This window comes from Canis aureus, chromosome 7, assembly GCF_053574225.1.
Source record: "Canis aureus isolate CA01 chromosome 7, VMU_Caureus_v.1.0, whole genome shotgun sequence".
In the NCBI taxonomy this organism is placed as follows: Eukaryota; Metazoa; Chordata; class Mammalia; order Carnivora; family Canidae; genus Canis; species Canis aureus.
In genome coordinates, this window is record NC_135617.1 from 38,982,848 (window position 1) to 39,003,061 (window position 20,214).

Sequence of the window (20,214 nt, forward strand, 5' to 3'; positions counted from 1 at the left end):
TTTCTATTTCTATCCATTTGTAGGGAAATCTTTTTTAAATTCTTTTTAATTTTTTAAAATTTCTGAATGTGTAAAGCATTTATATTATTTGACAGTTAAAATGATATTTTCCAATAAGTCCCACACTCAATACTGTCCCTCTACTGCATTTCCACATACCTTCTAGGGGCAAAAATTTTTATCCATTTTTGGCTTATCTTTCCTGTATTTCAATTTTGCAATATACACGCATACACATATATCTCTATTTATCTAAAATATATGTATATAGCCTTATTTCTCTCTTACATAAAAAATAGTATACTATATATACTTGGATTTGGGGATTTTTTTTCCCAAATTACAGTGTGCCTGGAAATCATTTCATACCAATTCATAGAATTCTTCCTCAATCTTTTTTTTATAATGTATACTATTCCATGTGTGAATGTACCATAATTTATTCTACCAGTTTCCTGTGGTTGGACATTTGGGATGTTTTCAGTAGTTTGCTATTACAAATAATGCTTCAATGAATAACATTGTGCATTTTTTTCCCTTCACATTTGTGAGAGTGTATCTTCAGGTTAAATTCCTACGTGTGGGAATTGCTGCTGTGTCAATAGCAAATTTTGCTAGATAATGCCAAATTCCTTCCAAAAAGGTTATATCATTTAGAATTCTCATCAGCAATATTTGGTAATCTTGTAATCTTGTATACAAAATATGTTATTGAGATTTTGAATTCTTATTTTTCTAATAGATAAGAAATAATATCGAATGTAATTTCAATTTGTATTTTTCTTATAAGAGAAGTTATGAAATTTTTTATATTTTTGAAAGCCTTCTGTATATCTTTTTTTCATGAACTGATTATTTCTATCTTTGCTTATTTTGTATTAGGGCATAGGTTTTTCAAATATATTTTAAGAAATGTGTATATATTAAGATGTTAGCCCTTTATCTATGATAAGGTAACAAATATTTTCTCCTCATCTACCATTTATTATTTGACTTTGTTTATGGTGGTTTTGCTAATTTAAAAATATTTTAATATATTTGAAGGTATCAATCTTTTATTGTATCTGGATTTGATTCATAACTCACCCAGAGGTTATTTTAAACTTTTACCTTCTCTTCTAATCTTTGTGTAGTTTCATAGTTTACAATAGATCTCTGCCCTATTTGGAGTTTATTCTGGTATATAATGTGAAGTATAGGTGGCCTTCTATAGCTGTTCAAAAATCATTCATTAAAAAGCCTACATTAAAAAATAAATAAATAAATAAATAAATAAATAAATAAATAAATAGCAAGCCTACATTTCTTCTAGTGATTTGAGATGCCACCTTCATCATATGTTGAGGGTATTTTTTTATTTTTCTTGTCATTGTTATTTGAATATAGTTAGTAAATAGTATTATATTCATTTCAAGTATAAAATATAGTAATTCAAAAAACTCCATATATTACTTACTGCTCATCAAGATAAGTGTATTCTTTATACCCCTTACCTATTCAGTCATCACCTACCCACCTTCCCTCTGGTAACCATTTGTTCTTTATAGTGAAGAATCTGTTTCCTGGTTTGCCTCTCTTTTTTTCCCTTTGCTCTTTATCTTGTTTCTTAAATGAAGTGAAATCATATAGTATTTTTCTTTCTCTGACTGATTTATTTTACCTAGCATAATACTCCCTAGCTCCATCCATGTTGTTGCAAATGGCAAGATTTCATTCATTTTTATGTCTGAGTAATATTCCAGTGTGTGTGTGTGTGTGTGTGTGTGTGTGTGCACGCGCACATATACACCACATCTTTATCCATTCATTATTCTATGGACACTTTATCTATTTCCATAGCTTGGCTATTGTCAGTAATAATGATGCTATAAACATCAGGGTACATGTATCCCTTTGAATTAGTATTTTTGTATTCTTTTGTATCAGTATTTTGTATCACTTGTCGGATCAAAGGGTAGCTCTACTCCATACTGTTGTGCGGAGTGACTGCACCAGTTTGCATTCCCACCAACAATTCAAGAGCATTTTCCTTTTTCCACATCCTTGCCAGCACCTGTTGTTTCTGTGGTTTTGATTTTAGTCACTCTGACAGATGTGAAGTGATCTCTCGTTATAGTTTTTATTTGTATTTCCCTAATGATCAGTGACACTGAGCATCTTTTCATATGCCTGTTCTCCAAAATGTATAAAGAACTAATAATACCCCAAAATTGAGTAATCCAATCCAGTTAAAAAATGGGCAGAAGTCATGAAAAGTCATTCCTTTTCTAGCTACTTTAGGTGTAAGGCTCAGTTGTTTGAGATTTCTCTGCTTCTTTAGGTAGACCTGTATTGCTATAAAGTTCCTTCTTAGAACCACTTTTGCTGCATACTATAGGTTTTGGACCATTGTATTTTCATTTTCACTTGTCTCCATGTATTTTTTTGGTTCCTCCTTGATTTTTAGTTGACTTGTTCATTGTTTACTAGCATATTTATTTAACTTCCATGTATTTGTGCTCCTTCCACATTTTTTCTTGTGGTTCATTTCTGGTTTCATTGCATTATAGTCAGAGAAAAATGCATGGTACAATGTTGATCTTTTTTAATTCATTGAGACTTGTTTTGTGACCTAATATTCTGGAGAATGTTTTGTGTGCACTTGAAAAGCATGTGTATTCTGCTGCCTAAGATAGAATGTTCTAGATGAAAAAAAAAAAAAAGAATGTTCTAGATGAGTTTGTCTGATCCATCTGGCCAGTGTGTCATTCAAAGCCATGTTTCCTTGTTGATTTTCTGTTTAGATCATATGTCCATTGATATAAGTGGGGTGTTATTTCCCTTACTATTATTATATTATTAGCAATTATTTCCTTTATTTTTATTATTAACTCTTATATGTATTTGGGGGCTCCCTGTTGGGCATATTAATATTTACAATTTATGTCTTCTTGATTGATTGTTCCCTTAGTGACAATATAATGTCCTTCTTGTTTCTTGTTATAGACTTTGTTTCAAAGTCAGTTTTTTCTAATATAAATCTTGCTAACCTGGCATTCTTTTGACATCCATTTGTATGATATATATGTCCCTATCCCCTCATTTTCAATCTGCATGTGTCTTTAGGACTGAAGTGAGTCTTGTAGGAAGCATAAGATGGGTCTTGTTTGTTTTCTAATCTATCCTGTCACCCTATTCTTTAGATTGGAACATTTAGTCCATTCACATTCAAAGTAATTATTGATAAGTAAGTACTTATTGCCATTTTGTTATTTGTTTTGTATTTTTGTGAATCTTCTCTGTCCCTTTTCCCTCTTACTCTCTTCTATCTTCGTAAGTTGTCTTTAGTGATATACATTGATTTCTTTTTATTCTTTGCATATTTATTACTAGTTTTGACTTATGGTTATAATTATGTTTGTATGTAACATCTTCTGCATATAGAAGTCTAAAGTTGATGGTCACTTAAGTTTTAACCATTCATTACTCCTCTCTTCCCCACATTTTAAGTATATTGTGTCACAGTCTACATCCTTTTATTCTGTGAGTCCCTTGACTGAATTTTATAGATATACATTTTTTACTCATTTGGTCTTTCCTTTCCACTCACAGAGTTCCCTTTAACATCTTCTGTAGAGATGGTTTAGTGGTCATGAACTCCTTTAACTTTTGTTTGTCTGGGAAGATCTATCTTTCCTTGTATTCTAAATGATAGCTTTGCTGGATAGAATATTCTTGGTTGCAGATTTTTTCCTTTTAGCACTTTGAATATATCATGCTACTACTTTCTGGACTCCAAAGTTTCTATTGAAAAATCCACCAATAGCCTTATAGAGTTTCCCTTGTATGTAACTTTTCTTTTCTCTTGCTGCTTTTAAAATTCTTTCTTTTTGTAACAGTGTTTTTGTTTTTGTTTTGCCATTTTAATTACCACATGTCTTTGTTTGGACCTCCTCGGGTGACTTTTTTGGGGAATAACTATGCCTCCTGGATCTGAATTTCTGTTTCCTTCCCCCAGATTTTCAGCTATTATTTCTTAAAATAAATTTTCTGCCCCCTTTCTCTCTTTTCTTCCTCTGGGAGCCCTCTAATATGAATGCTATTACACTTAATGGAGTTGCTGAGTCCCATAAATGTATTCTCATTTTGCATAATTTTTCTTTCTCATCTGCTCAGCTTGATTACTTTCCATTACTCTGTCCTCTAGGTCACTGCTGATTTGTTCTTCTGCTTCTCTCCTGCCATTTATTCCATCTAGTGTATTTTCTATTTCAGTTATTGTGTTCTTCATTTCTGATTGCTTCTTGTTTATCTCTGTGTTAAAGGTCTTATTTATGTCCTCCATTGTTTTCTCAAGTCCATTGAGTATCTTTATGATCATTACTTTAAATTCTCTATCAGACACATTACTTATTTATATTTCACTTAGCTCTCTTATTGTGATTTTGTCCTATTCTCTCTTTTGGGACATATTCCTCTGTCTCCTCATTTGCTTTGTCTCTTGTTCTTGAAGTAGTGGGTGGGATACATACTTTTCACAAGGTGGAGCTGGTTCTCTTCCATGGGGGATATGCAGCCGCTGCTGATACCATAGTAGACTAGGGCCACTCTGCAAAAGTGCATGAGAGCAGGGGGTACAATTTCAACGAGGAGCACTGTCTTCCCAAGGAGGTGGCGAGCCACAGCTGCCAAGACCAGGGCCCTGCAAAACTCATGGTCAGATGATGCAGTGTTGGTGAGGTTTATGTTGGTGTTGAATGGAAGGGAAACTGAAATGTCAGGACTGAGGCAGGCCTGGCTGGAAGGGGCAGATTCACCAAATTGTGGACAACAGACCATAGTATAAGCCAGTTAGGTAGTAAAACCTGGTGTTGGGTTGGTTCCTGCAGCTTATCAGGTGTTTTTGCTGGAGAAACACAGGAGGGAAATGGCACAGGTAAGCTCCTTTGTCCCTCAGGGGACTATGATTTTAGTAAACAACATGCTCCAGGCATTTTTTAAAATACTACTTCTACATTGTATCTCCTTGGGCTATCTTTTTATGGGCAGGGACTCAGCTACCTATTGCCCTTTGGACTCTTCCAGAGCCAAGCTACTGATTTTTAAAATACCAGACTTTATTAAGTCCCACTGGTTGTAAGAACGCACAAAATTCAGTTCCCTGTAATTTTTAAAGCCAAATGCTATGAGGATTCATCTTCTCTGTGCAGGCTCCCAGGTATGAGAGTCTGTTTCTTGCTCTTCTCTGCACCCCTAACTCCTTGCCTCCAATGGCTAGACCAATAAGGATGAATTCCCCACTGCACCTCTGCCCTTCCTATCCTCTTTGTTCTGGCCTCTTCTCTGAATTTAATTGTGGAATTTGTTCTGCCAGTCTTCTGATAGTTTTCTTGGTTACTTGTACTGATGTAAGTGTTATCTAGTTGTCTCAATGGGACAAGATGAGTTTAGGTCTTCCAACTCTACCATCTTCCCAGGAAGTCCCATATATTGAATTTTTATATGTATTTGTGTCTATTTCTGAACTCGCTATGCTATTCCTTTTACTGATATGCCTTTTCATTCATTGGTACCCTCTATTTTAATTATAGAAGTGTATGTTTAGTAATTGGTAAAACTAATTATTCTGCTTTTTCAGAATTTTCCTAGTTTCTCTGGTATATTTATTTGTAACTTTGAACTTTATAATCAAATTCTGTAGCTCTAGCAATAAAATTTGTTGGATTTTTATTGGATCATGTTTAATTTACATAATAACTTAGGGAGAATTAACTCTTTTATATTGATTCATTCTATTCAAGAAAGAAGAATGTCTTTCCATTTATTAAAATCTGTTTTTGTGCCTTTCTGATATATTTTAAAGTTTTCCTTATATAGATTTTGCACATTTCTTTTCAAGTTTGTGCCTAAGTATTTTACATTTTTTGTTGTTATAAATGGAGTTTTTCTTACATTAGGTCTTTTAAGTGGTTATTGATTTTTGTATGTTAAAATTGAACCCTGTTACTTCACAGAATTTATGTATGTGTTAATTTTATTTTTGATTCTCTCAGGTTTTCCAAGAATACCATCTCATAAATTGCAAATAGTTTTATTTCTTTATTTTTCCTAATTCTTGTGCCTCTACTTCTTTTGTTATGTCTGAATGCATTGTCCAATACTCCCAATTCAACATGAAATAATACTAGAGATAGTGGGCATCCTTCTTAGGGCAATTTTTGAGACAAATAAACGTAACACTGTTCCATTTTCCATAGTATAGTAAGTGCAATCTGCTAGAGCAATAGGCAAGTGTCCCCAGGCAGGAAACTTGCTTTATTTGTAATACTTCAAAAGATGTGTTTCTGTGAAGTTAAATTTAAGATCCAATTTTCTTTTAAGGTAGATATCAAGGGAACTTTCTGATATTACCTCAAAGAAGTCTTGGAGAAATTCTTTTGAATTACATGTACCAAATTGCTGTCTTTCTCCCTGTGTTGATGAGGTGCTCTAACAAAAGCCAATGAGGCCCTGGTAATAGAAATAGGATATTTCTTTGTGATAGGCCTTTGTGAGAGCAAATCTTAGGGAAGAGCCAGACTCCAGTTAATGGGGATAATGGAAAATTAAATTCACCTGTGTTTTTATTATTGTAAGGTATTTGATTCACTCTCTTCTTAAATGTGTATGCAATTGGAGATTATTTGATGCAGGAAATCTTGAAAAAAATTTAGTCACAGAGCAGCAGAGTATATATTCTATAATATGTTCTGGCCAAAATGCATGTAATACCAAGGCTATTATCTCAATTTCAAATTGCTATCACATACAAACAAGCATAGATATTAGCATACTGTGATTCTTTTAATAACAAGGACTCTGGTAATAAGTACTTAATAGATTTTTCTGAACATTTTATTTAGTAAGACTTAATCCTTGGGAGTAGTTTGAAAAAAGTTGTATTTCACCAAGGTAGCACATTATCAAAACTAGTCATCAAATTTATAGCAAAAAAAGCTATAACAAGATATTGATACTTGTACATATAAAGAAACTCAAAGAGAAGTTCCTTTTTTTTTTTTTTTTTTTCAAAGAGGAGTTCTTATAATATATCGAGTCAGGGAAAACCCTAGCTTAAAAAAATGCTAGTGTTTTTCTTACTGATACAGAAGTATTTTCCAGGAAATTGGTCAATAATAAAAATTTGTATGAATAAAATATAGAAAGAAAGGCCCTTGGATGGGAATGTTTTCATCAAAATTTCTCTATTAAATTCACCAACTTATTTTGATGGCATATACAAGTTCTATGCACAAGAGAAAGTCAATATTTTGACAAAGAAAACCCTGAAAAGACAATAGGATAAAATAACATAAGGTTTTCTGTTACAACTTTAAAAACCTTTAATGGTTTAGTGGTATCATTGTGTTTATATTTGCAATGTTAAAATAAATTTTTGCCCAATAGTATTTTAATTTTTGAGGCAAAGAATTTTGTATACTGCTTTCATTTTAATCTTGTATTATTTACATAATTGCCTTAGTACTTTACTTTTCACATGTAAACACGGGTTTTCAAAATTTATCATATGCCATGATGGTGGTAGATAGAAAATGGTTCCTATTTTTAAGGAGCTCATAGACTGCTGGCAGGAACAGAAAAGCAAACTAATAATTGCAATACAGAGGTTAAAAAAAGAGAGCACAGTGATCTGAGAGAGGAAAGCTGGATCAATACTGCAGGGAGACATCAGGGAAAACTTTGTGGTTATGGAGACCTACATGGTAGGAGATGGGTCAAGAGAAGAGCAGGCAAGGTCAAGGGAAAGCAGGAATTCATAAAAAACTATATGTTTGAGAATGGCAAGTCATCTAGAATGGTAACTTTGTTTAATGTTTATCTTCCCAGAAAGGTTTTAAGGTCTATAAAGCTAAAAGCTATGTCTTTCTTGTTCAACATGATATTCTTTTTAGCATCTAGCAGTGCCTGGCACTTTTAAGAAGCTCAGTAAATGTATTTATATTTTTCTAATTGCTTTACTGTTTATTATTAATAAGTTATTAATATTAAAACTTTTAATTTAATAATTTAATTTTAATAAGTTCTAATATGCAAACGTTCTATAATATAATAAATACCCATGCATCCATCACTCAGACTCAGAAACAAAATATTACTAACCCATTTATTACCTTTTATGAACATACCCACATCTCTTCAATCCATAGCTACTATTCTGAATTTTACATATGACATTCCAGTGTATTTCTTTTTAATTTTGTTATATATATATATTTATCGAAGTGCTTAAACTTTATATAAATATTTCCATGATGCCTATTTAGTCTATGATTTGGTTTCTTTCCTCCACATTATGTTTATGAGATTCATCCATGTTGATATTTGTGACAGTAGTTAATTTTGATTGCTGGATAGTAGACTATTGTGTGAGTATACATAATTATTCTTCATAAGTTTTGCTTATGATGGCATTTGTTTTCAGTATTTTGTTCATATAAACAATGATGCTATGAATTTTCTTGTATATGTTCCTGTATACACGTGATAGAGTTTCTGTATATCCTCTCTTCTGTAGGTAAATGCCTAGAAGTAGATTTGCTGGTCAGTTACTCAACCTCTTCAACGACAGCTACCATTACAGCCCATTTTAATTTTTGTTAATTTCACATGTGTGAATGGTCTCTCATGTTGAATTTGCTGAACTATTTTTGAGGTTTTGTCTTCTATAAGTTGCTGACTCAATTCTTTTGCTAATTTCATTTATTTGCAATTGGTCATTTTTAACTGACTGAGTTATCCATGTTATTGATTCAGTTATTAGTAATATGTATTGTAAACATAACCCCATAAAAGATACAATTGTCAAATCTAATCAGTCTTCTTCCTTTTGGGTTTTGGGCTTTCTTTGGTCTTGTTTAATTAACATCCTTAACTACCCACAATTTATAATTATTATTTTATTTTATTTTATTTTATTTTATTTATTTTATTTTATTTTATTATTTTACATTCCTTTCAGGTCTCTAATCCACTTAGAGTTTATCTTTTTATATGAAATAGGGATCTGGAATAAGATTTTATTGTTCCAAATTAATTCCCTAAATAACCCACCCTTTATGGAATGGTTCATCATTTTCTTGCCGATCTACAATGACATATTTATCATCTTTAAGTCAGATATATGGGAATATTTCTTCACTCTATTTTGTTCCACTATTTTATTTGTCATCTAAACAAATTTATTTTCTTTTTCAAATTCTGTTATGCTCTTGCACTATTTACTCTTTCATATAAATTTTAACACTGGCTTTTAACTATTAGTAAGTTTGAAATTTTCTTATTTTATGCTTCTTGTTTCCCCTGAATTTGCTACATTTTTCTTTCTTTCTCGTTTATAGTTGATTGAGGCTTTTGAAAAATTGGGTGTGAATTACATGGAAACTTCTGTGCTCGTAAAAATAATAATTTTTTACTCTATCACCCTATGAAGTAGGAATTGTTATTGTGTTCATTTTAACTTTTGTATCACAGAACTTTCAAGCATCTATAAAAATAGAACGAAATAACTAACCTAATATATCAATAATCCAATCTTGATAATTACTGAACGTGGCCAATTATTCTCTAGACCTTTATTCAAACAGCACCATATCCACCACCACCTTGTTACAAGTTATTTAAAGTGCTCTTCTTTTCACATAACTACAACACCATTATTGCATTCTTAGAATTTAAAAATGAATATTTAATACTATAAATGTCTACTCAATGTTCTGATTTCCCTGATGATTTTATACATTTTTTTTACTTTAAAAAAAGTATCTAAATATGGTCTATCTTCTCAGTTGCTATGTCTTCTAAATTTCTTCTAATATGTATATTTTCTGTCCATCTATTTTATTGTGTTTTATTTTATTTTATTTCATTTTACCTCATTTCATTTTAATGTGTTGAATATGCTGGGTCAAATGTCCTATAGTTTCCTGTGGTCTGGCTTTTGTTCTTGTATTCACATAGTGATATTCAGCACATTTCTCCATCTCCTTGTATTTCCTAAAAATGTGGGTGTATCCATGGGTTAGATAAGCCCAGAATCCTCCTACTCCATTATCTTCCCATAAGATGCTAGGATTAATTCTTGATATATTTTAATTAGTTTTCAGAATAGTGAAATCATTTTCTAGAACCCTCCAAAGGGTTTGAGTTTGTTCGTTTATTCCTATAAATCATAAATAATTAGTATAATTTTGAACTTCTGGACTTAAATATATTTTATAAGTTTTAATCCAATTGCAGTTGTTATCTTTATTGATATATAAATTTTCCTTTCTTGGCTGGGGCTGGCTAATCAGATTAGTTTATGAGTCTATTAGCAGAAATCTTTAAGGGTTTTCTTGCTCTCTGGTATGAAAATGTTCCAGGATCAACTTGTACATTTCCAGATGTGGAATAAGCTATATATACAATAAGAATTCATTTTTTATTCTAATTATTCTCTACTGAAGTAAAAGATATATATTATATTTTTACTTTTAGTGACATCCAAGAAATTTTAATATATGGTTTGCTCAAAATATATAATTTTATTTTTGCAAATAATACAAAGTTATTAGAACTCCTATTATATTGGACATTTTACCCTAAACATTTCTCTATTATTTTCTAGGGCCACTGTAACAAAGCACCACAAACTGAGTGACCTAAACAATCACAGTTTATTGCCTCACAGTTCTAAAGGCTACAAATCCAAGATCAATGTGTCAGTAAGGTTGGTTCCTTCTGAGGGCTATAAGGAAGAATCTGTTTTATGTCTTTAATGTTTCTGGTGGTTTGCTGGCGATCTTTGGCATTCTTTGGCATGTAGAAGCGTACTATGATCTCTGCCTTCAACTTCATGTGGTTTTCTTCCTATGTGCTGTGTCTGAATTTTTTTTTTTGTTTTTGTAAGGACACCAGTCATATTGAATTAGGGCCATTCTAATTACCTCATTTAAACTGCAATCCCTCTGTAAAGACTACCTTCAAATAAAGTGACATTATGAGGTACTGTGGGTTAAAATTCCAACATCTCTTTTGGGGGAGGAATAATTTAACATATGACAACTTCCTTCTCATCTTAAAAGTTATTAGTATAAAATTTTAATAATTTTACCCGAAAATAAGTGTATTATTACTTTTTTATACAGTCCATCTTAGTTTATATTTTTCCCTCATGTTTACCTTTTTTTTTTTTACTTATCATTCTTTCTTGAATCTTAGGCCTTCTATCTGAGATCATTTTACTTCTACCTTGAGTACATCATTTCAAATTCCTTCAGTGAAGTCTGTTAGTGGTTAACTCCTTTAATTTGTGTCTACATGAACATGAAAATGTCTTTATTTAATCCTCATTCTCAAAGATAGTTTAAGTTTCAAATTTTAGATGAACTTCTTTCTTCTCTCAGTACATTGAAGATGTGTTTATATTCTCTGGCTTCTATTTTTGCTGCTGTGACATCAATCTAACTTTTATTTGAAGGTAGATTGCCACCTATTTTAAAAAGTTACTTTTTATCTTGTCATTGATGATCTCACTTTACAGTGTGACTGGATTAACATTAGTTTTTATTTGTTCTGTGTTGGATTTATTGTTTTCTTAAATCTAAGAATCTTTGTATTTCCTCAAGTGTGGAAAATTCTCATTATAAAAATATTAGTATTTCAAAATTTCCTCTCCCTCTTCTGAGTACTCTTTTATTCTGGAACTCCAGTTAGGCATGAGTGAACTTTTCAGTCTGTCTTCCAAATCTCTTAACCCATCTTCCATACTTTTTAAATTTCTCTGTGCTAAATTCATAATTCTTCAGATCCCATTCCAGCTTATTATTTTCTCTTTAGCTGTGTCTGGTTTGACATTTAACCCATCCACAGAGTTTTAATTTAAACAAATATATTTTATTTCTACAGATTTTACCCAGTTCCTTTCCAAAGTTATATAATTGTTAAAATATTTTCAACCTTAGTCCTTGGTCATATTTACAATATCCTTTTTTTTTTTATTTACAGAGACATTTTAAGCATAATTTTGACATTTTTAATCCTGTGTCAGATCCTAAGCCAAGTCCATCTGATTCACTGTCTGCTGTTTTTAATGACTTTGCTCTCTTGCTTGTTTCTTGTGTGTGTAAGCTCTTATTTGGTGGGCCTTAATTTGAAAGAGGCAAGTTGGGAGTGACTTTCATCAAATAAATGTGTATTTACTTCTGGTAGGTGCTCTACCACTCTGGTACACTACCTACCTGAAGCATTTTAAATTAAATTGTTAGTGTAGTTTTTCTTGAACTCTGCAGGTTTTGTAAATTCAAACCTTGAGCTCATGTTTAGATAGATTAGTAATTAATTTTCAGGGAATAATTTTTCTCCCACATGAAGCCAAGAACTAAGACTTTTAAAGATTCCTTTTGACTCCTTTCACCAATATATGATTTTTTTTTCCTAGTTCAACCATTCACTGAGGGTCTAGTCCTCTGAACATCTTGCCTTTATGCATGAGTATTATTTGCCCATCTTATTAAACAAAAGGTCTTATCTCCTATTCCTTCATGAAGCTGTCAAAACCCTGGTCTCTATTTCTAATAGACACTCCAGAAAAACCAGGACATTAGTTTTAACTTACCACTCTAGTTTTAGTTATTCTCTTTGTTTTGAAGATATTCATCTCATAATTTCTGCATCTATTAGTGGGAGAGTTTTCATAATATCTTGTCCAACAAAAGTGGAATTTTCTCCACATGCTTTAAATCAAAAAATTTCCCAGTTCCAAATAAAAGAGCACAGCATAGGGAATATAGTCATGGATATTGTAATGGCATTGCATGGTGGAAGACGGTAGGTACACTTGTGGTATGCATTGCATGATGTATAGAAAAGTTGAGTCACTATACTCTATACCTCAAACTAATGTAACATTGTACGTCAACTACACTCAAATTTTTTTAAAAATAATTTAAAATAAAACTTAAAAAGTTCTATAGTTCCATTCTAGCAAGGCTATTTCAATAACTGTTGAAACTTTAGAAGGCTAAAACTGAATTCCATATTTTTAAAGATTTTATTTATTTATTAATGAGAGAGAGAGAGAGGCAGAGACACAGGCACAGGGAGGAGCAGACTCTCCATGGCGAGCCCAATGTGGGATTTGATTCCAAGACCCTGGGATCACAACTCGAGCAAAAGGCAGACACTCAACCACTGAGCCACCCAGGCATCCCTAAACTCTATATTTAAACACCTAAAATAATCTTTAAAAATGAAATTTGGGTTAATGTAGAGGTAAAATCAAGAAATTAAAAATAAGAAATATCAACATTAGCAAGACTTGTGCCAACATTTTACTTAATAAAATGTCTGTCTTCCTAACCAACATTCTTACAATATTAGACAAATTATATAGTTATGATGCAAATATGAAACTTATCTATAGAACTGATCTGCCAAACAGCTGATATTAATCATATAGAACTCACTAAAAGAAAAAACAATAGTAACCTATTTATTCAACTTGATTTAACTTTCATTTTTTGCCTCTTCAGTACATTTAATCTTCTGAAAGTTAAAGCATATACTAAAACTACTAAAGTTTAAGCACAAATTATATTTGAATAAAGAGCCTTTTAGAATTAAACAGAAAAGACAATCTAGATATAATTTAACCAGTTAAGCATCCTTCAACAAAATTTTGCCAAAATAAACCAATTCTATTATTAGGATCTCTACAATTTCCCTATACTCTACTCTAAGACAGAACAAAACTTTTCTATATCAAAATATTTTTTATATTTAAGTTCATTTAATCATTTTCAAGTTCAGTGGATGATCATGATGCATTATAAATCTTCTTTATTACAAAAATGCACCCTAGATTCCTCATGTTTAGTTAATTTCAATTCACAAATTAAGCTAGTAATAACCACCAAGGGGTATACCATCTCTAATAATTAAAAAATCTCCTTAAGCTTTTTCCTATTAGCATTAGCACAGTGTTTACCTTGGCAATAAGGAAATAGCAAAGGAAGAGAAGCCAAAAGGACATAAAGCACCAGGTAGCATTTTCTATACCTCTGGCAAAAAGTTCTGGCAGTAGCAATATATAAGCTAGCATTCAAAAAAGTGCATTAGCTCTGGTTTTAAACAGACTCCTACACGGAGAGGGGAAAAGGCAAATGTGCAGTTGGCAGTTTAAGAACTGCTGAGCTATGGGTCAAATTTTGCCCAACTGAAAAACAATAAAACTTCATCAGACTCAGCTTACTACTGCATGGTCAGCAGTGACCTTCATCAGCATGGTTTCACCAGATTGGTACAAACAGAAGTATCTTTTTAATACATAAATCAGATCACTCAGTGTCCATATTTAAATTGCTTGAGGCAATTATATTACAATAAGAATGAAATCCAAGATTTTTATCAAGACCTATAAGTTCTTACAAGGTTTGGCCCTTATTTTCTCTCCAATATCATTGTATAACATTCTCCTCCTCTTTTTCCATGCAGGCCACAATGACCTCCCTTCTGGTTCTGGAATATGCCAAGTCCTTTCCTAAAACAAGGTAATTCCATAGAGAAAAAGTAGTCTTTAAATTATTCTGGAACAGCTGGTTGTCTGTATTAAAAATTAGCCTCAATCCATACATGATACCATACATAAAAAGTAACTCAAAATGGATCATAGACCTAATTGTAAGAAATGTAACTATAGGGATCCCTGGGTGGCTCAGTGGTTTGGTGCCTACTTCGGCCCAGGGTGTGGTTTTGGGAATCCCAGGATCGAGTCCTGCATGGGGCTCCCTGCATGGAGCCTGCTTCTCCCTCTGCCTGTATCTCTGCCTCCCTCTCTCTCTGTGTCTCTCATGGATAAATAAATAAAATATTTTTTTTAAAAAAAAGAAATGTAACTATAAAGCATCTAGAAGAAAACAAAAAAATTTTGTGACCTGGGTCAAAGATTTCTTAAGTAAGACACTATAACCATGATATAGAAAAGAAAAAAACTAATAAAATTTATTTTATCAAAATTAAGACTTTTATTCTTAGAGTTGAGGGAAACAAAATAGGTAAATTTAAACTAGGAAAAATATTTCCAAACACATTTGACAAAGGCTTTATCTAAAATACAAAAGACTCTTTCAACTCAAGAAGGCAAACAACCCATTAATAGACAAAAAAAAAAAAATATATATATATATACATATATAATTGAATAAGCATTTCCCAAAAGAAGATAAACAAATGTCAAATAAGAACATGAAGAGATTCTCAATATCACAAGTCATCAGAGATATGAAATTAAAACCAGATGAGATAACACTGCACACCACTACAATAGCCTAAATTAAAAATACTAACAATAGCAAGTGTTGATGATATAGTGCAATGACAACTCTCAAACATTGCTGGTGGAAAGCAAAATGGCACTGCTACCTCAGAAGTCAGCATAGGGTATCTTAGAAAGTTAAACATATGATCCATTGATCCTACTTTTAGGGGTTTTTCCAAAAGAAATGAAAACGTATGTTTATATGAAGACTTACACCAAATTTTCACAGAAGCATTATCCACAATTGCCCAAAACTAGAACAATCCAAGTGTTCACCAACATGTGAATGGATAAAAAAAATTGTGATATATCCATATAGTATAAAACTGCTCATCAATAAAACAGGGATATTAATATATACGACAAGATGGATAAATCTCAAAAACGTCTTAAGTGAAAGAAAACACAAAAGAGCACATACTATTTGTTTTCATTATATGAAATTCTTTAAAAAGGTAAAAAGCATAGTTAGAGAAAACAGATCAGTGGTTATTTGGTCCTGGAAGCTGGATCAAAGTATCAACTGCAAAGGGGCACTGGAACAGTACCATATTTTGAATGCAGTTACCCAAATTCATCAAACTGTGTATAATTATCAATATTCATTAAATGTACACTTAATGTAGGGGAGGTTATGATATATAAATTAAATATCTATAAAGTTGAAAAAATAGCAACCACAATTGTTTAGAGCCAGACCAAGTTAATATTTAAAAGTAGGAGTATATTTTATTCCTGCCATTATTTAGAGTTGTTATTGCATGGTAACAATAAAAAGTACATCAACTTATAGTCATCCTCAGAGAACATTGGGAATGAGATGTAGAAATGAACACAGATTTAGAGAAAGTCTGCATGAAGAGTTGGTCACACAATTCCTCTCATACTGTTTCTAAAGCACTCACAGTTTTCATGCTTCCCCAGGTGGTGGAAGGATTCCTTTCTTTCAAAATAAAATAACCCCAGAAATAAGTTCTTCAAATACAGACATGGGGACTTCACCCAGTGAAATGGGCTCACATTCAACCCTGCTAGAGAAAAGCCCTACAAAGGGCAATAGCACCCACACATACAGCTTCATAATACTTCGTTCAGAAATACTCAGCCCAGAATCATCAGCAAGATTTGAAGAGACCTTGCAATGTGAGTGAGAGACCAAGAAAAACACACCAAACATAGATATAATGTATGAAACAGGAGGAACTTCAGAGATGATTTCATTAATTCATCCAACAAATGTTTGGGGAACTCTCCCTGCAGTTTTGTACTATGTTGGGCTCTATACTGCTATCTAAATTAGATGGAATTAACTTACTGGAAAAACACAAGTAGCAGCATAAAGACCTTGTTTCATGTTCTCACTAGTAATTCACTTTGGGACAAATAAAATCATTTAACCAATGTAGACTTCAGCCCACTCATTCCTCAGCTGGGTATAGAAATATGTAATTGTGTTGTACAGTGTGGGCTCTGACTTCAAGAGGTGCAAGTGGCTTTTGTGCAATTTGGGTAATGTTTCATTTCTCTACTGGGGTGAACATGTTTACTGTATACTTAAGACTTGTGCACTTTTCAGTATACTTCAGTGAGAAGGATACCAAAAACATGAATTTTAATGCCTCTTCCCAAGATGAGTGAAACTCTATGATTCTATGACTGTTTTCAGTTAAGCATTATGATAAAGAAAAGAAATCTGGGAACACTTGGGTGGCTCAGCAGTTGAATGCCTGCCTTCTGCTCAGGTCGTGATCCTGGAGACCCGGGATCAAGTCCCACGTCGGGCTCCCTGCATGGAGCCTGCTTCTCCCTCTGCCTGTGTCTCTGCCTCTCTCTCTGTGTCTCTCATGAATAAATAAATAAAATCTTAAAAGAAAATAAAAGAAATCTGAACGGGGAATTTTAAAACATGATCCTGGACCATTTTAACCAACCAGCTGCAATCCTTAGCCAAACATCCTATCACTAAGAAACTCCATTTTCTCATATATACATTGAGAGGTAGAATCAGTTTAGATTTTCTCTTATGTTTCCCAATATCTAAAAGACTATGATTATTATTATAAACATCTAACTCCACCTGATGATTTGCCAAAACATCATCAAGTAGAATTGTCCCTGACCTTTCTGTTGTAAACACAGAATCATCAAGTGAGACATTTTTGGTTTGCAAACTATGCTGTTAATGACAAGCATGACTTATTCTCATAATTAAGTTCTGGATCCTACCTGGAGTCTTCTTTATGCTATTAATTTGCTTAGGGAACCATTCTCTTTGTAATGAAAAGTTGCGATTAAATAGTTTTACTATACTCTGTAAATATATTTTAGTAGGTATGCCTCAAAATATCTTTCTTCTCTCCTGCTTGGCTTTTATATTCTCTTTCCCACTCTACCTTTGTTTCTCTTCAGAAGAAAAGCCTGACCCTCTAGCTTTATTCTTCTACTTGAAAATCTCATAAAACTTTTTAAATTAAAAAGTTTTATGAATCTTTATTTCAAACAGAGAAATAACGAGAGTTATTTTGAGTTTTTGACAAAGGTTGTAAATTCTTTAATTCTTTTCTCTATACACCATTTCATTTATAGGCCTAGTTCAGGGATTAATCGATTATCTAGTGTGAACTGTTTCTTGCCTCTGGATAAGTGGGGTCTTTCCCCCTCCTCCAAAAGTTAGTAGATGGAAAGTACTTCTCTAAAGGCTTAATGTTATTAGTGCTGTTGAGAAAGATGAATTTTTCTGAAAAAAGTGTTGCAGGCATCTCTCTCTAAGGAAGCCTCTTTGGAGACACTCTGAGGCTATTGTTTGGGTCAGTTATTCATATGTCTCTTTTGAATTCTATTTTTCCTGGAGTAATGTGGACAATCTGACGTTAGCAATTTCTTTCTAAGACTCCAGGAATTTGGACAATGGATTACTTCAAGTTTGAAATTATCTGTCTCTCAGAGATATTTGGCTTTCAGCTTTTCATCATTCCCACCCTCTTTAGAGATAGCATTTGGAGGCTCTATTTCTAGAAGTTAACATGTAAGATTACTAACCTAATGGGAAATTGTATAACAGCTTGACAAATTAGTCGACTAATGAATTTTCATGACCTATTGCTCTCAAATTTTAATATTACCCTTCATTTCTTAAGATTCTCAGTACTAAAAAACAAAAAGTTCTAAAAAAAAAAAAGCAAGAGTTTACTGTAAAAGATAGCTTGTCACGTTATTCTTAAAGCGGATATATATTTCTATTTTCCCTCACAAAGTTTATAGACTCAGCAAAGAAATTGAAGAGACCTTGAAAAGAAATGCCCGTAAGCCATCTCAGAAAGGTAATTACCTTTCTTCTTCTTACAAATATCAGAAGTCTACCCAGGCCTCTGCCAGTAATGGGCTGTGTTACCTCCAACCCTAAAACGGACATAAAACTTTTCCCTTTCTCTCTCTCTACTGTCACATTTTTCTTCCCTTGAGAAAAAAATCACCATCTCCCCTCATTGCCAAACAATATCCCCTTTGTAACTTTAAGTCCGTTTTTCTCAATTCTCTCCTTCCAAAAGAAGACTGGTCCATTGAAAATACGAATTTGTTTCTTAGTGTATCTAGAGATTTCTTAAGAAGAGCTACTGAGATAGAAGTCTTGTCCCTGCTGTGTCACCTCCGGACCCTTTCTGCATGATCTGGAACAAAGCCTCTAGATCCCTAAATCAGAAATTGCAAATTCAATCTGAGTGCAAAGCGAGACTTATCTCAAAGAGCATCCTGCCCTCCTTCAGATCAGCCAGTCTCTGTCTCCAGTGAAATGATAATAGTCACCATCATGGCACACCCTGCGCCCTACTTCTCGGTCTGTCTAGGCCACCATGCCAGGTACTGGGAAGGCCACCAGGTCCAGAAGGGGCCTGTAGTCAACAAAACCATTTTGTTTGACCTATGTTTACTTAGTACTTCTAAACCCAGAAGGATCTTTCACAAATATTACCACATATGATCTTTACAACAGCCTTCTGAGAAAGCAGGACAGGGAAATTGGCACTCCTCCCATTTTACAGAAGAAAGAGACAATGCCAACTTTGCAGTTGAGAAAGGGGTGGAACCCAGCTCACCTTCCTACAAGTAAGTGCAGGTCCTCACTCACAGTTTCAACCTGTAGTCTCCAATGTAAATGCTGGAATATTCCCATAATAATTTCACTTGTGTGATTCACTCTTATCCTTTAATCATTTCACTGCAGATATATTACAGTGTCTGAGCACAAATGTCTTTGCTTTTCATCTCAGAACCCAAATAAGCTTTTTTGAAAAGCCACTCCCAAATTTTGGGGTGTTAATTGTGTTAAATGCCTTTCTCCAAGAAAGATGATGTGATGTTGAACTTACTGATGGCACTTCTTACCAACTTTCATTCTTTTACTGGTCAATAGTAGGTAAAAGTCAAAATGCTTTACCTATCAGTTAAATGGCCAAATCTGAAACTATCTAGTGAGGAAAGGAGACTGCCATTACAAGTGAAACAGTATTCTGAAATATTGTGCACTGAGTCTCTTAATTTCCTACTGGCTGAGTCCCAGATGCCATCCTTTTTCCTGAGCTAACTGGAAAGCAGATTTTTAGTATGACCATTGTTACTTCTAACCACTGCTTCAAGTAAGTCTAAGAACATCATTAATAAGGAACATCGTCCCAAGACAGCTGCCACCTGCATAATCCATGGGATAGTTAATAAGTGTCTTTTCTGCCTTGGCATTTATCCTTGCCAATGCACCATCAACAAGGGAAATGAACTCTGGGGTGAGCGAATTCATCAGAGTTTGTGGGATGGTAATATTTAATTTTTTAATAAATGAGATGATTACTCATGCTAGCAATAAAAATAAGCATTTACTATATATC

General features: G+C 33.1%; 1 long non-coding RNA gene across 4 annotated transcripts in view; it reads left to right on the forward strand.

Annotated features, from left to right (window-relative positions):
- The first annotated feature begins 10,676 nt into the window (after nucleotides 1–10,676).
- The window catches only part of LOC144317276 (uncharacterized), a 96,278-nt gene continuing 86,740 nt past the window's right edge, over nucleotides 10,677–20,214 (forward strand). For 2 of the 4 annotated variants that reach the window (XR_013383232.1, XR_013383230.1), the window contains exons 1-2: nucleotides 10,754–11,022; nucleotides 14,512–14,567. This is a non-coding gene — a long non-coding RNA (uncharacterized LOC144317276). The other 2 variants (XR_013383231.1, XR_013383233.1) reach the window with 2 other exon arrangements.